This window comes from Falco biarmicus, chromosome 2 (assembly GCF_023638135.1).
Source record: "Falco biarmicus isolate bFalBia1 chromosome 2, bFalBia1.pri, whole genome shotgun sequence".
NCBI classification, from domain to species: domain Eukaryota; kingdom Metazoa; phylum Chordata; class Aves; order Falconiformes; family Falconidae; genus Falco; species Falco biarmicus.
This window is the reverse complement of record NC_079289.1, coordinates 67,142,128-67,156,883: the sequence shown is the minus strand read 5'-3', so window position 1 is coordinate 67,156,883 and position 14,756 is coordinate 67,142,128.

The window sequence follows — 14,756 nt, the reverse complement described above, 5'->3', positions numbered from 1 at the left end:
CCTGCTCTCTCTTCTGTGCACTTAATTTAGTACCAGAAGGTAAAACTTTGCAGAAAGTTCTTTGCAACAGGTGACACCAATGAATGATCTTACCTTTCATGAGATTTTATACACTGACTTTGCTCTGACAAGGTCTGAATGCCCACTGGCTTTTGACTTCCTGATGAACCTTCCTAATGAGCTTGTCCTTTGAAGAGAGGACTATAGAGGAAAGAAAATGGATAAAAAAAAATGAGTGAAAAGGAAGGTATGATTAAAAATAGTAAAATGTTTTGATTTTTTTCCTGAATGTATTCTGAATAGTTTTTAGCTGAAAATGTTGTCTTTTTTTTTTTCTTTGCCTATGCCACTTTGAGGGTTTGTTTTTTTTGGCTTAATGTATGTTTGTCCAAAGTTTGGCAGAAAGCAATCTCATGAGATGGAGATCCAAGCAGCTTCCCAAATTTGTTTCTATAATAAAGCTCTCTAAAGCTCCAGCCTTACACAGCTCCCTCTTAACTGGGGTTGTGTTGCTAACATATAATCCCAAATGATGACTGATGCATGCGTGTGTGAGACTCTGAAATCTACCTCAGCTGAGTTCATGGCTTTGTTTATCACTGCTCAAAAGCAGATCAATATGCAGCTTACTGCTGTTAGGTAACAAGATGTGCACTACAACCTCCTCTCTCTTTCCTGACTCCAGGCTTTTATAACTCTTACAAAAATTACTTTCAAGCAACCTCTTCTCCAGTTACCATTTATTATATTCTAAAGTGTATATGGTCCTGTTAGAGCCTATAAGGTACAGTTTCATGAGTCCCATGTGCCTTTCTACTAAGGAAAGACTGTTTTCTCTGTTCCTCTTCCTTCCTTCTTCCTCAGGGACACGCAACCTGAATACTTCAATCCCCCACCTCATTCAAGGTCATATCTACACACCCTCTTCTACAATGCTTCATTGTTTGAAAAAGACAAAAACTGCAAAACCTGACCACAAATAATGTTAGTACAAAGAAGTCAAGACTGCTTTTCTGTGTTCTTTTCTCATTTTTCTACAACGCAAGAACTGTTCTTTGGTATGTTTATTGGAATGACAAATTTTGGTGTTGCATTTGCATGTTAATTAAGTTGTCTTGAAGGAAGGTACCTAATACTCTAAACACACACAGCTACTTGAAAAAAATACACATAATTTCATGTGTGTGTGTCTTTGTCTGAGAGAGACGAGACATGTTACAGAAAGTTATGATTCTTTTGTGAGAACAGCTGACAATCAGAAAGGGACTTGTGAATTTCAAGCATCAAAGCCCTGCTGTTGGTGTGCTCGTGGACAGACCCTACCCTCTCAAGAGCCACTAAACACCACACATCTCAGCACAAAGCAGGGAACTTGGTAATAACGCTTAAAGCCCAGGTCTGCTCTCCAAGATGGCAATTTTCCAGCTTACATCAGTAACAAGGCAAATTGGAACCAGACAGATTTATTTATATGGGTTAGTAAAGACTTCTTATGTGTGATAACTTTCCCATAGGAACAGCTTTTGAGATAGCTGCCAAATGAAAATTGAATGCCATGATACCATGTTTATTTATGCATCTGTTATCACTGCTCTTATTTACATGCTCCTGGTAAATTTTTGTGTTTTACAGTGCAGACACATCTTTATTGCATGTTTGAAGCATTAAGTTCATATTGATGGAGCTAAGTGATAAAAAAGCCTTCTGTTCAGCCTTTTTGAACAGAATATGTGTGTTCACACGTTTCCCATGGGAGCTGAGAGTTCACACAACTTCACAAGCTCCTTGTGCTCTTCTAATCTCATCTCAGAGATCATTTTCATGAAATCCCATTCTGATTCCCACCCATATCTACAGCTATATTCCACCTCCGGATGGTGCCAGGAAGGTGGATGGGAGTGAGATATCAAAGCTATCATGTCAATACTGCAAATCGTTTATGATGAAAGCTTGAAAACTCTTTGAAAGTTGTTATGTCAAAAGAACATGGCAGAAATCCAACAAGGGCAATAATGCCAGCTGAGGGACATATTGGGTCAGGCAGAGCAATCCATGAATGCATCTATAGTGCTCTTAGGTTCCAGCAGTTCAATCTTTGTCCTAAACTGTTTGTGCATTTACTTATTGCAATTGGTACTAGAAGTCATCCATGATAAGCTCCACTGAAAGGATAGATATCCTTTAAATATCCACAGTTTAGATAGTCTAGCAAAGCAAATGCTGAGGGAGGATACACTTGCTCTGTTAAAATACCTCATTGGCGTAGATACCATGGGAAGATGAAATATTTATATAAAAGAGGAAATAAGATCAAATGCACAGTTGCCTAGTAATGAAGTTGGTTTCTATTCTGCCCTCTTGAAAGGGGCAAAACAGTTTGAAGGTGGAGTTATACCAGATTATGAGAGAACCCAAAATAACAGGTTTTCAGAGGAAAGCAGGGAATGGATTCAACAACCTAATAGGTTCCTTCCAGAATTGTGCTTTTAGATGGTTCTGTGCTAGTAATTAATTTTCTCTGTCTCTCTGGCATTATTTGTCATCTTGTGTTCTAAATGGTTCCCATGGCTTAGTGGGAAAACATCATGACTCAATCAAAGGAAGCTTATTTTAGACAAATGAAATTAACAGCAGTATTGCACTGGTTGAAACCCCCAACCTTTTGGCTACAACATAGACGAGAGAGAAAAAATGTCTACAGTTTATCAGATTTTCACAGATGCATTTTTTTTCCTGTGTTTTAGAACAACAAGCCATAAAAAATTAGCACACCTTATTTCAACAAGTAGTATGAGATTGGCTATTTAGATTAAAATGAACTCTAAATTTAAAGACTAAACAAGGCTCCTAAACAGATGTTTGCCTCTTCTGTACAAACCTGGAAAATCCCAAGGCTTAGTTGATAGATAAAATGTTGGGTGTTGAAGTGTAGTATGCATCAGATGACTGGTTCCTACACAGATTGTAATCCATACAGAGCTCCTTCCTGGTTTGGGAATTTTTTTTTTTATTAAAGAGTTTGTAACTTTTATACTGTATTTTTTAATGGCTGTAGATGATCCTCATGCAGAGCTAGCTCCAGCAGAATCCAGGTATGAAGTCCCCGTCCAGTACTTGTTTTGCACACTCAGAGGCAGAGCTGGGTTGCAGGAGACTGAGCCCAGGGAAGGATGAGGACTCCGTGCTCCAGGTGCCCAGGTCAGGGCTGGGAGCAGGCACATTTGGCTTTGTGTTAGCAAGGATATTGTGTGGCACAACAAGGAGAGTCCTGTAGAATGAAACAGCTGGATCTGAGTATCTCATATTCACACTATTTGCATTTGGGGGGGTGTGTGTGTGTGTGCTACTGTGGACTAGGCATGCTAGGTGTGCTCTGGCTGTGTGTCTACTGGCTTCATGTCATCTGCAAGAGTTCATTTTGAGAGACCCCTCTGCAATGCAAACCAAAGTGCAGTTAAATAGTGACAATTGAGATTTCCTTGAAAAGTGTACCCCTGATGTGAAATGAAACACAAATGCAGACCTCCTGCAGACTGTCACCTATTGCTGTCACCTATTAGTGTCATTTGAAGAAACTGAGGGCTGTCTAAAGCTTTCTTCTCAAATTCAGGAAAGAGACAGTGTTGGTATCCCATTTCTTTTTGCCCCATATTCTGCAAGTTATCCATGTTCTGAAGGTCTGTATTATGCCAGAGGTGTGGAGGTTTGCAAGCAGGAGCACATGTTTCTCTGCTGTGCCTTGGAGTAAGCATCAGGCGTATAGGAGGGCGTACAGCAGGAGCTGCTTTTTCACAGTGGCTGGATGCTGCCAAATAGGTGATGTTGCCAGCAGGGAGGAAGGTGATGTGAAAGCAGACCAGAGTGCCTCTACCTGAAGCAACAGCAACAGCTCATGCAACAAAAGGTAGTGGTACACACTTAAGAACCATTTGCCCTTCATCACCTGCTTCAGACATGACCTCATTCAATTTATGTGTGTATTTAACAAAACCTATTTATTTAATAGAAAGGAATCACAGAGAAGGTGTAAGAAGCTCCAGCTTAACTTGAAGCCCTCCACCACCAAGGAGATTGACAACTGCCACACAATGCCCCTTCACCTTCCCAGTGAAGGTCTGCCTCTGTGCCAAGGGATTACAAGGATCATGGCGTGCGAAGAGAGGACCCCCGAATGACTTGCATTTCATGGGGGAAGGGTTGGAAGTTTCTGCTTTTGTTTTACACCACGCTCCATTCAATGTCAAAGGCAAAGATGCCATCAAGGATAAATCCAGGAATCCAAGGATGGATCCAGCATGGATGAAGACTCCTCCAGTTGAGTTTGTTCAGGTGGGAACCACCGTCTCATGCTGAGGCAAATGGGATTTGGCTTCTACGTGAATGTCTCCATTGCAGTGAGGAGTTAACATGGCTCGCTCACTCTGGTGCTAATATGCTGTAATACTGCTGCTGGTGTGAGAACTAGCTCGGGTATCTCTGCCCTGCTCTTCACTGCACTCTCTCAAGTTACTGCTAGCTTCTGAGACACCAGCCAGTGTGAGCCACTTACTGTTTGACCAGCACCATTCTGGATGGATGCATAAACAGCCACAGACTGCTTGGTAACTTCACATCAAACACAGACCTCTAAGATCCTCTTTGGAAATCTTCTGAGTTTGGTGGATATGGAGCAAAAGTCTCAGATTCATGCATTTGGATGTTGCAGCCAAGTCCTGCCAAACCTTTCTTTGGATGGGAAACTTATTTTTTTTTAAAGCTTAGTCAACTTCCCCCATCCAGTTCAATGGCAGTGGCAGCACTGACTCGAACAGAGACTTGGCACAGCAAAGTCCTTCAGGAGGACAACATCAATTGTTACAGGTGACGTGAGCTACCCTGCCCTGCTGGCCAGCACAATTTTTAATTAGCAGCTAGAGTCACACAAAATCCTTGAGTACATCTGACTAATTTATAGAAAATGTCTTAATAGAAATGTATGACTGCAGTATATAATTGGGTTTAGTGCCCATTTTAGCTGTACCGGGAAGAAAGCTTTATGCAGAGAGACAGCAAAAGAAAATGTAATCTGCTAATCAGAGGGATTTAACGATCTATGGTAGATCTTTACCAGCTTTTACTTCTCAGCTACTTAACTGGAGTGGTATTCTTTCACTTTTTATTAAGAATTGCAGACATCTTTCTGACAGGCCTCTTGAGAAAACCAAGGGAAAGCAACTATTATTCTTTATGATAAATGGAAATCTTGGAAATCTTATCCTTGATGGATAATCAAGGATGCTAATGAAGTCAGTAGAACTTTCAGGTGGAATTTTAACATTTTTGGTAGCCCAAATATAATTAGGGGTGAAGTAATGGAGAAATGAACGCAAACAGTGAAATTCTGTAATGCGTAAGACACCCAGTACACTAATTTTCACACATATAAAAAATGGTTTGCCTTCTGTTCTGGTGGTGGAAAAATTTTAGGTGCAATAGGCTACAAATGAGGAACAAACTATGGCAAGTATTGAAAAATTTAAACCTACTAAACGTCATGAACTTTCAAAACTATCAGTCACTTTTCTCCAGTACTTCTGGGACTGTATATATAAAAGAAACACCTGTGACAAAATGACCAATTGGAACATACTCTAAAACTTTGGGAATGAGGAAAACTACATCAACCTATTCGCTTGTCCAAATGGAAGAAAATCAGGGTCTTAAATCAACACCTGAGTAACACAAAAATTATGGAAGGAGGAGGTTGTTCGTTCATTTTTCTGCCCAGATACTGTGGTGTCAGAACTGCATAAAAAATACAAGTTTTTCTTATAAGTGACACTTTTTAGGACTTTGGGTCCCAATCAAAGTGATACAACTCAGTAGAAATATGCAAACACAGAACTGTGGCATACAAAAATCTTTCAGAATAATTTTATTTTCCATTTTTACCTTCTCAGATTGCTGCCCCTGCCTTCCTAGGGGAAGGTTCCCAATAACTATGGGGTAGAAGCATGGGGGAAAACTGCATCCAGTGTGTATGTGTTCTCCATCAGCTCTGGTGTGGTCCATATTCAGAACAGGGTGGAATTTAGGTTACAAATAGTAGAAAAACTACATTGGAGAAGAACAGCTCTGCAGTCTCCAGGAAGAGTAACCATGTCTTCAAACTGGCTTTGCAGAAAGAGGTGGACCCACAGCTTTGCTTTCTTTCCAGCTGCTTGCCATTGGAGATCTAACAGTTGTAACCTACAGCTTCTTTTCCGTTCCCAGTGGAAGCTATGGCTGGCAGAACAGACAGGCTCTATGTGCTCACTGGCCATAAACTAATCTCTAGACAATATTTGCTGTGTTGAGAATTATTTTCAAATGGATTAACTCACTCTGTGTGCCAAGACCTTATTTCATGAGATTGTGATTTCAGCTGCTCTCAACTTTCCTTTGACAATAAAAAAAATCTCAAATTAAAAGCAATGGATGGCTTATAAAACTGCATAACAACTCTTGTATTGATTCTGATTTATTAACCCTTTTGAAACTTGTAATCTTGTTCATTTTCCTCAGCAGCCCACAGCTTGACTATTTAACCTCACATGGCCAAAGCTCAGCACATCAGTGACGTTATTCCCCATTGCTTCAAAGACAAGTGAGTGTGCAGTTTGGCCTCCAAGGAGCAAAGAGGAGACTTATCTCATGTTAACTAAGTCACAGGATCAACATTGAGGACTTCCAGCTCCCCTTCATTTCTTTTGTCCCACAGGGCAGTGGTTGCTCACACCCTCAGTCCCATCTGCCTTAATGATACCTCTTTTCAGTTTCCCTATAGCAAAGATGTAAAGATCACATGAACTTACAGGGGTTGAACTGTCCTTTACACACAACACTAATTGTTAATGAAGTTCAGCCATAAATAAAGTATGAAAAGCCTTTTTGGTAGCATGAGCTGTCTTTGTAACATCTTGTGAAATGATTTCCTGAAAACCTTGAAACCCATTGCTAGTTCATGTCAGCAACTTCAGCTGCTCTCTCACCCTCCGGCTGGATTTGCTGACCATCTTTAAACTTCCACACAGCATGTTTTTTTGTAGGGTTTTTTTTTTTTCCTGTGCTGCAAAACAGCTTGTCATTAGCTGGGAAAAATGTTTTCAGCTTTACACAAAAGTGTTAAAAGTTGATGAAAACCAGCAAACAAAAGGACTGCACAGTGCTGGTGAAAGCCTTTTACTCACAGTCCCTGTGGGGATTCCAGGCATAGTGAAGGATAACCTATTGCTGCCAGGCTCCATGAACAGTTTGCAGCTGAGTGCCACTGCTGCAAGCACAGACACATACTCACACGAGCTGAGAGGGCACTGGTGCGCTGATCCAACAGTAGCAGGTGCAGACATCTTCCAGGCATCAGAGATGGAGTATTCAGCATGCATCACCCAGGCTGCATTTGCAAATTGAAATTTCAGCCCTTCTAATTAGGCTGATAGGCCTCAAAATGTCAACTAGTGCCCAGGAGGCTTTTTGAGCATAAAGACAAACAGACAGCAGATTTAAGAATGCTTTCTGTTCCTTCATCTGAATTAGCTGAGTGACTGGGAAAGGTTTTAAGACAAAGTGTCAGTAATGTTACTGCTATTGCACACCAATACGCTTAAATCCAGGTAAACTTAATCAAGTGTATGTATTACAGGTGCTGATCAGCTATGTTGCCTATGTGAGGTTGCAAATATCATCTGGGTATTAACTGCAAGCACTTCAGCAAATCCATTAGCGTTCGTAAGTGTGTGGGAGAAAAACTAAAAAAAAAACAAACCAAAAACCAAACCAAAAGTTAATTATTTTTTAAAACTTAAGATATAAATAACCTGATGTTTTTAATAGTGACAGCTAAGCTACCTATTTTTTTAAAGCTACTTGTATTTTTGAGAGGTCCCTTTATAATGTGGTCCAGAAGCAAAGGCAATTATGTGCATAAACTCATAGTACAACATCATGAGTCACCTCAGGCTGAGTTTTCAAGCCTGTTTCACACCTGCAGATGCAGAAGTGTTTTGTGGCATTTGTAATAATGTCTGCAGATACCCAAGAAGAGTGCCAAGAAGATACCTGTTAAGAAGCCAGATAACCTTATTTGCCTCGCTTTCCACATGCCTGTGACTGAAATAATGCTGATCTGCATCCACATGAATGGAAAGTTTGCTAGAAGTCATAAATATTAAACAAAAAGTCTTTATAGGTTTCACTGCAGAGAAAGCTCTTATGGAATTGTCAAAATTTCCCATGTCCCTCCTTTCACATGTCCAAATTTAACAAAACTGAATTTTAGGTCTGACTGCAGCTGTGAGTTGGTGAGCAACACAAAGGTACGCAGAAAATAAATCTGACCACACTAAAAAAACCCTCCACGCCATTGTGTTCCCAGTCTCCCACAACAATGGTTCAACAGTTTTAAGTAAAATTGTTGAAAATATACTTTTCCATTCTTATGGTATAAAAGCATTGTGGAATGGTTTATATTTAGCAGGGATCATGAGAAAATCCTGACTACCCCATTAGAAGCTGCATTTTTTCAGTCAGCCTGTAAGCAGTTGCAAGGTTCACACACTAATGCCGCGTAAAATGCTGCCATCTTTTGGCTGCACTCGGCAGAAACGGGTAGAAAAGACCAACGAGATTTTATCTTGGAAAAGACAAGCAGCAGTTGCTACCTCCACAGTAGTTGCTCCTAAGACTGTTGTCAGCAGCTGTAATCCCATTATCCTTGTCCTTGGTCAGGGACTGTAACTCCATAGGTGCTGTACGACCCCTGAACAAAGAGCAGTCGTGTTCCCAAATAACGGAAAATACCCACCAAAAAACCCAATACCAAAACCAAAAAAAAAAAAGCAAAGGAAAGGCAGATACAGGCCGATGTGGAAGCACAGCAAAACTGTGAAGCAAATGTAGGGATAAGAGGTGGTGGTTTCAGTATACCTGCAGGGCTGAGGAAAGGTTTCTAGACACTAAATGGATTCTCTCAGCTCTAAAACCAAGGTCCATGGAACCTGCTTTTTCATGACCTTTAAAAAAAATAAAGGTTTACATTAAATAAGTGGTGGGAGAAGCCTAACTCATTTTGATAGGAATCATTCTGAGGAAAGCATGTCTTGAAATTCTAAATACCACCACTGTTAGGTTAAACTTTTTTATCCCTGGCTTTGCTTTAGTGGTAAAGCAAGACTAGCACAGACACAGGCCTTGCCTTGGAAAGGAAATTCCCTGAAAATAGATTTTTTTTCCCCACCTGAAGGCACCAGGAAGACTGAGCCCTGGAGCCACTAAAAGCAGCTCTCTGCTCAGGGCCGCTTCTGCAGGTGAAGCCACTCGTGTGCACTTGCTCTAATGACTTATTTCAGTCATTTATAGTTTAACACCTTTCCTCTTTCAGGAAATTACCTTCTGCTACTTTAGTTTATATGACACGACATTACTTTTCACAGGAGAATCCATCTAATGACAGAAAATCCTAGGATACAAGCAAAAATGCAAGGCTGTTTTTCCTCTCCTTCCATTCTGGAATTCAACATTTTTGTTTTTCATGTTGACTACAGCCCCAGGCCCTTCCCCTTTCCTACTGTACACAGATGACACCTCTCACTTGCAGACAACTGCAGCATGCTACAGCAAAATTATCTGGTTTTAAAACACAACAATCCATAAATCCAGCTGATGATTAAGCGCTACTGTTAAAATATTTGTTATCCTTCCGCATACTAATGAATAGAAAATATTAATTGCCTATTCTCTTGTTAAAATGTAATTGCCAGTCGTACACCCAGCAGCAGTTAGCATCTGCCCAGCACATAAATATTTCCCAAGTCTCCTTTTATATTCTAATACTGTCCAGGGACTCACTCTGTCAGAAAAAATTAATGGCTATGCTTTGCCTGGATCATTGCTTATTAGGTTGAGGACTACTCATGCATGCATACACCTGTATTTAAGGCTTTTGTAGAATTTAGCTTGCTAGTGGTTGAGTTGCATGCATTACACATTGGAAAATGATCACTGATCGGCCTCCTGCAAGCATTCAGGGATCCTGTAACACAGACTGGTATTTTCTGAGACAAACTCAAAACAATATTCACCTAGAAAAAGTACTCATTTCAAACATATATAACTCAGATTAAATATATGAATTGTTAACACAAGTATTATTCCACAGGTATATATTTGTTTTGTCCACATTTTTACTGAACTCAGCCTAATGTTAATCATAAGGGCTAAAGCTTAACTTTCCCACCACTGAATCTGTAAGTCAGAGACAGATGTTTGCTTTTAGCCCATGGGAGCAGCTGCATCCAAGGTAAGACTTGTTCCAGGGGGAAACAGCTACCTCCAGGTTGTGGCACTTCCAGGTTGCTGGCAGAAACCTGGCTGAGAGAAGCTCTTTGTTGAGCCCACAGCCTGATCCCATTTGCATCCCTGAGCACAGGTCAGTTTCTAGGGTAACAGCAAACAGGAGATGAAGTCAGTTCTGGGAAAATGGTTCAAAATTAAACCCCGAAGAAGTCTCTTCTCTTTGACTCTCAAAGCCCAAAGACACCAACGTTTTAATGCTCTGCTGCACTGGAGTCATGTCATTGAAATGAGTCACAGAAGCTGTAGTGGTCTGCATTGTAGTAGTACCTCCTCCTTACACAGTCCTCTTCTCTCAGTCTCTATAGCCCATTGACGGTCAGAACTTAAAGACACATTGATTTCCACCACAGCTGGAACACAAGAAAGCAGCATCAGCAGATCTGACCTTCAGAAACATCCAAGTCCCAAGGCCAGGTACCTGAGCACTCATTAATGCTTGCTATCTGGATCATTACTCTGGATTAGGAGAGGAAATAGTGTCTGAGGACACATCCTGAAATGTCACAGTGATCCTGCTGTCACATCTTCCAGCAGATCCCAGTGCAAGGAAAGCATGCCACAGCCTCCCACTGATTCACTGAGGAGAGAAGGAAGTAAAACCCAGGCATTTGCTATTTTCACACATACCCCTGTAAAACAAACTTCTGCATAATGAAAGTGAACACCTCAGTAGCCCTGGCTGTATTGTCCACCTCCATCATTGCGTTCGGCACAGAACTCCACCTGATGTTTACCATACGGGTATTCACCCAGCTGGTTTCCTATCAGCCAGCTAGTTCTACTATGGATTTGCTGGTTACATGCCCAGCAACTATCTGACCGAGTTGTCTGTTCCTGTTTTCAGGAGGAGGTAATGCTAACTATGGAACATGACAACTATTTGGCAAGTTGTTTTTTGCAGAATGTGAATGTTGATCTCCTCATTCAATTACATTTTTGGCCGGGATTGTCATACAGCCTTCAAAGGGTTCTTTTAGGGATTTGTAATCATGAATGCCAAGAAAAAACAGCTGTCATGTTGCTAAAAAAAGTGCTGAATTTTGTAAGGAACCTTGCTCTTGTATAACATGGCTGCTCTTGTTGGCACCATGTATTACATCCGTTGCAAAATCTTGTTCTACAACTAGATCTAAAATAGGAAATAGAAAACATATATTCTAAAATGATTCCTGCCTAAAACTTGCATCTGAGCATACATACTTCCAGAGCGTAACAGTCTTAAATCCCTCTAATACCTGAAACATGGGAATTCAAAATCTTTTTAAAATATAATTTAAGTACAAATGATGCCTTGGATACATCTGAGTGTCAGATGTGAACTGTATGGGCAAATGTTGATGGGCAATTCAAGTCAAAAGATGAATGTGATGCATGGATGTATTGTTCATGAAGAATGTTAGTGAAAGCCAATGTCAGTTTTTTGTAGGCAATTAATGAAATTGTGGGAGGTTATAGATTCCTAATTCTGGAATCAAAGGAACAATAGCTATCTCAGCTTCTCATAGAACAAAATGCATACTTAGCATTGACTTGTAATTTAATTAAAGAGGCCATCAGTGTCACTGCTGGACATGTCTCCACAGACCAGCTTCAGCACTGTCATCTTCTACAGGTTCACAAATGAGTAATCCAGAAGTACGGCAAACACTGTTTTTCCCAAGTGGTGAAAAATGCCATGGAGCTGATATTTTTTGTGGGACATCATCTGATACATTTTTCAGAGAGAAACATTATGAGAATGAAACCATCTTCCTGCACCATTTGTACCAACTTTATTTTTTAACCGCTAAACTTTTGGAGAAAAAAAACTTCAAAAGATTTGTTTTTAATTCAGCTGAATTGAAATCTTACCCTGAAAATGGAAAGCCATATTTTAGTACCGCTCTATCGTGACAGGCTTAGAAGATTTGAGATTTTACCTGCCAAAAGGTTATACAGGAAGACTAAGAAAATGGAACTTTGGGGGAGGTCCTAGGGAAAAAAAAAAAAGTGGAGCTAAAGCAACAGAAAGACATATGAGAGATGCATTATCCATTCTCCACCTATATTTTTGACAAGAATAGAATCTACCTCCAACTAGGATACAACATTTCTCTAGCTGAGAAACATTTTGCTGGAGGGACCTGTGAGCACGGGAAAAAGATGATCTTTTTCCCTAAGGATAGGCTGGAGTGCTAAGTACAGGGATTGGAGTTGAAAGTATTCTTTTTAAATTCGCTGAGATGCCTGCTCTTAAGAAGTTCAGTTTGTGTTTTATGGGAAATCTTGTTACTATGTTTTGACAGATTGTGCTTTGCTTTGAAACGGATGGAAATAATTTTTGTCCTCCAGAAAACAGAATATGTTGATGGAAAAACTACTCCTCCAGGACCAATTGCTAAGAAAAAGGAAAGAACGGGACAGCACTTTGAGAAATATAGATTCCACTCCTGACTTATGCAGACACAAAAATTCACTAGCTAGTAATTTTGAGTCCCTACCCAGATTCTTTGAATATTAATGAAACCCTGAGAATGACACAAAATGTGTCTTTTTTTATGTGTGTATAAACCAAAAGAGTATATCCACTGTTGGGGTTGTTGCATATTATTCCATTTTAAAACCAATAGTTGCTTCAGCTTCATTTAACTTCTGAGTTTCCCAGATTTACTTACATTGTTTGACATTTTCTAAATTACCTTTTCAGAACTAAATATATATATAAAGCCAGTAACTTTGAAGTTCTTTTCCTGTACTTTTCATCAGCCAGTTTTAACTGAAGTCATGTTTGAAACATCTTTAAATAAGCAAAAGCTTTTGTAAGATATATTTTTGATTCTCACAGAACTAAATTAATATAGATACTAGAGATTTAAGTAAAGAAAAAAAAAAGGGGGGGGGGAACCCCCAACAATAAGCCTCTCCTTTCACCAAGGAAATCATGACAAAAAATACAGTACTCATCATCAGGAACATAAGGAAAAAAGCTGTACCTCTGTCACAGCACTCTCCAGACTAGCCAGCTGGAACAAGGTCTTCTACCACCACATACCAACATACTCTTCATACTAGTCCCTCTGCTGTCTTCTCCTAGTCTCTTCTCATCCAGGGTATGTGTTCTCTCTGCTTCTTCCCCAGCTGCCCTCCCTTCACTGGCTCCCAACCCCTTAACAGAACCAGCCACAGCTGCACCTTATCTACATCGGCCAACCCGCCGCCCCTGAAGCCAGCCCACAGCTGTATATTAACAATGCTAATTAACCCAGCTTCGTTCCTCTACATACCTCTACTCTAGCTTAAGTCCTGATTCGTGGGGATGACCCTTTATATCACCCAGAACATAAGCAGTAGGAGCAGGTAGATTCTTAGGGAGAGATCCAAAACCCTTTGTGCCCTTGTTCCCACCATTTCTATTACACAAAACCCCTTGTGCCTTTGTTCCCACAATTTGTATTACACAAGTACTACTCAGTCATGATGTTGACATGCAGCAGTCTGTGTCTCAGCTGATCATTGCTTGCCTTGCAGCTCCTGGTTGACCATCTCAGAGATGTGGATGGGGTCACTTGGGACAAGCAGCTGATTTATACCCTCAATTCTCCTCTTAAACCAGGAAGTCAAAAGAGCTGTGGGCTGACTCTTACCCTTGAGGGGATCTAGGACTTGAACAAGGTATGTTCTGGATCTCACAGCATGGAAGGTCTCTGTAGCTATGACAAACCCAAAAAGTCCTATATATGTGAGAAAACTTAAAGAAATTGGAGCGGGCAACCATCTGCTGTAAAATGCACCTGATCAGTGTTGGGAAGTAATGGACCTGGTTGTAAGCGCATTAGTGTGGGTAGCTTTAGCAGCGAAACCATGGAAGCAAATATTTCAGGGTTTGTATAGAACCAGCCAGGCCCAGATGGTTGATGGCCAAGTCAGCGTCGCTTACAAAAAGCTGTTACCCAGAACAGCTAGGATGACAGGAACAAAAGCAAGTGTCCACAGGGTAGAACTAAATTTCCCACTGTAGTGTAGACATAACCTTCTAGCTACTAGATAATCTCTATGCTGCAAAACAAATTTAAGACTTGTGTCAATCTTTTAAGACATGTTTTCATCCTCCTCTGATCCTTTTCTTCTTCATAGTCCATTCTTCTTCTGTACATCTAATTCTGATCTTGGTGAGCTCTACAGCTGCCTGCCTCCTGCTGAAAACAGATTATCGGTTGAAGGAAGCATCAGCCTCACATCCAGTATGGAAGGTAACTGCTGTAAAAAAAAAAATAAAATCATTTTTCATTCAAAGGAACTGCTAAGTGGTTGCTAAGAAAACTTTGGCAAGTTCAGAAATATGAAACAGCTCAGTGCTCTGCCTTCTCCCTGTGGCAGATCTGACCTTTGTGTGCGTTGCTGTCTTG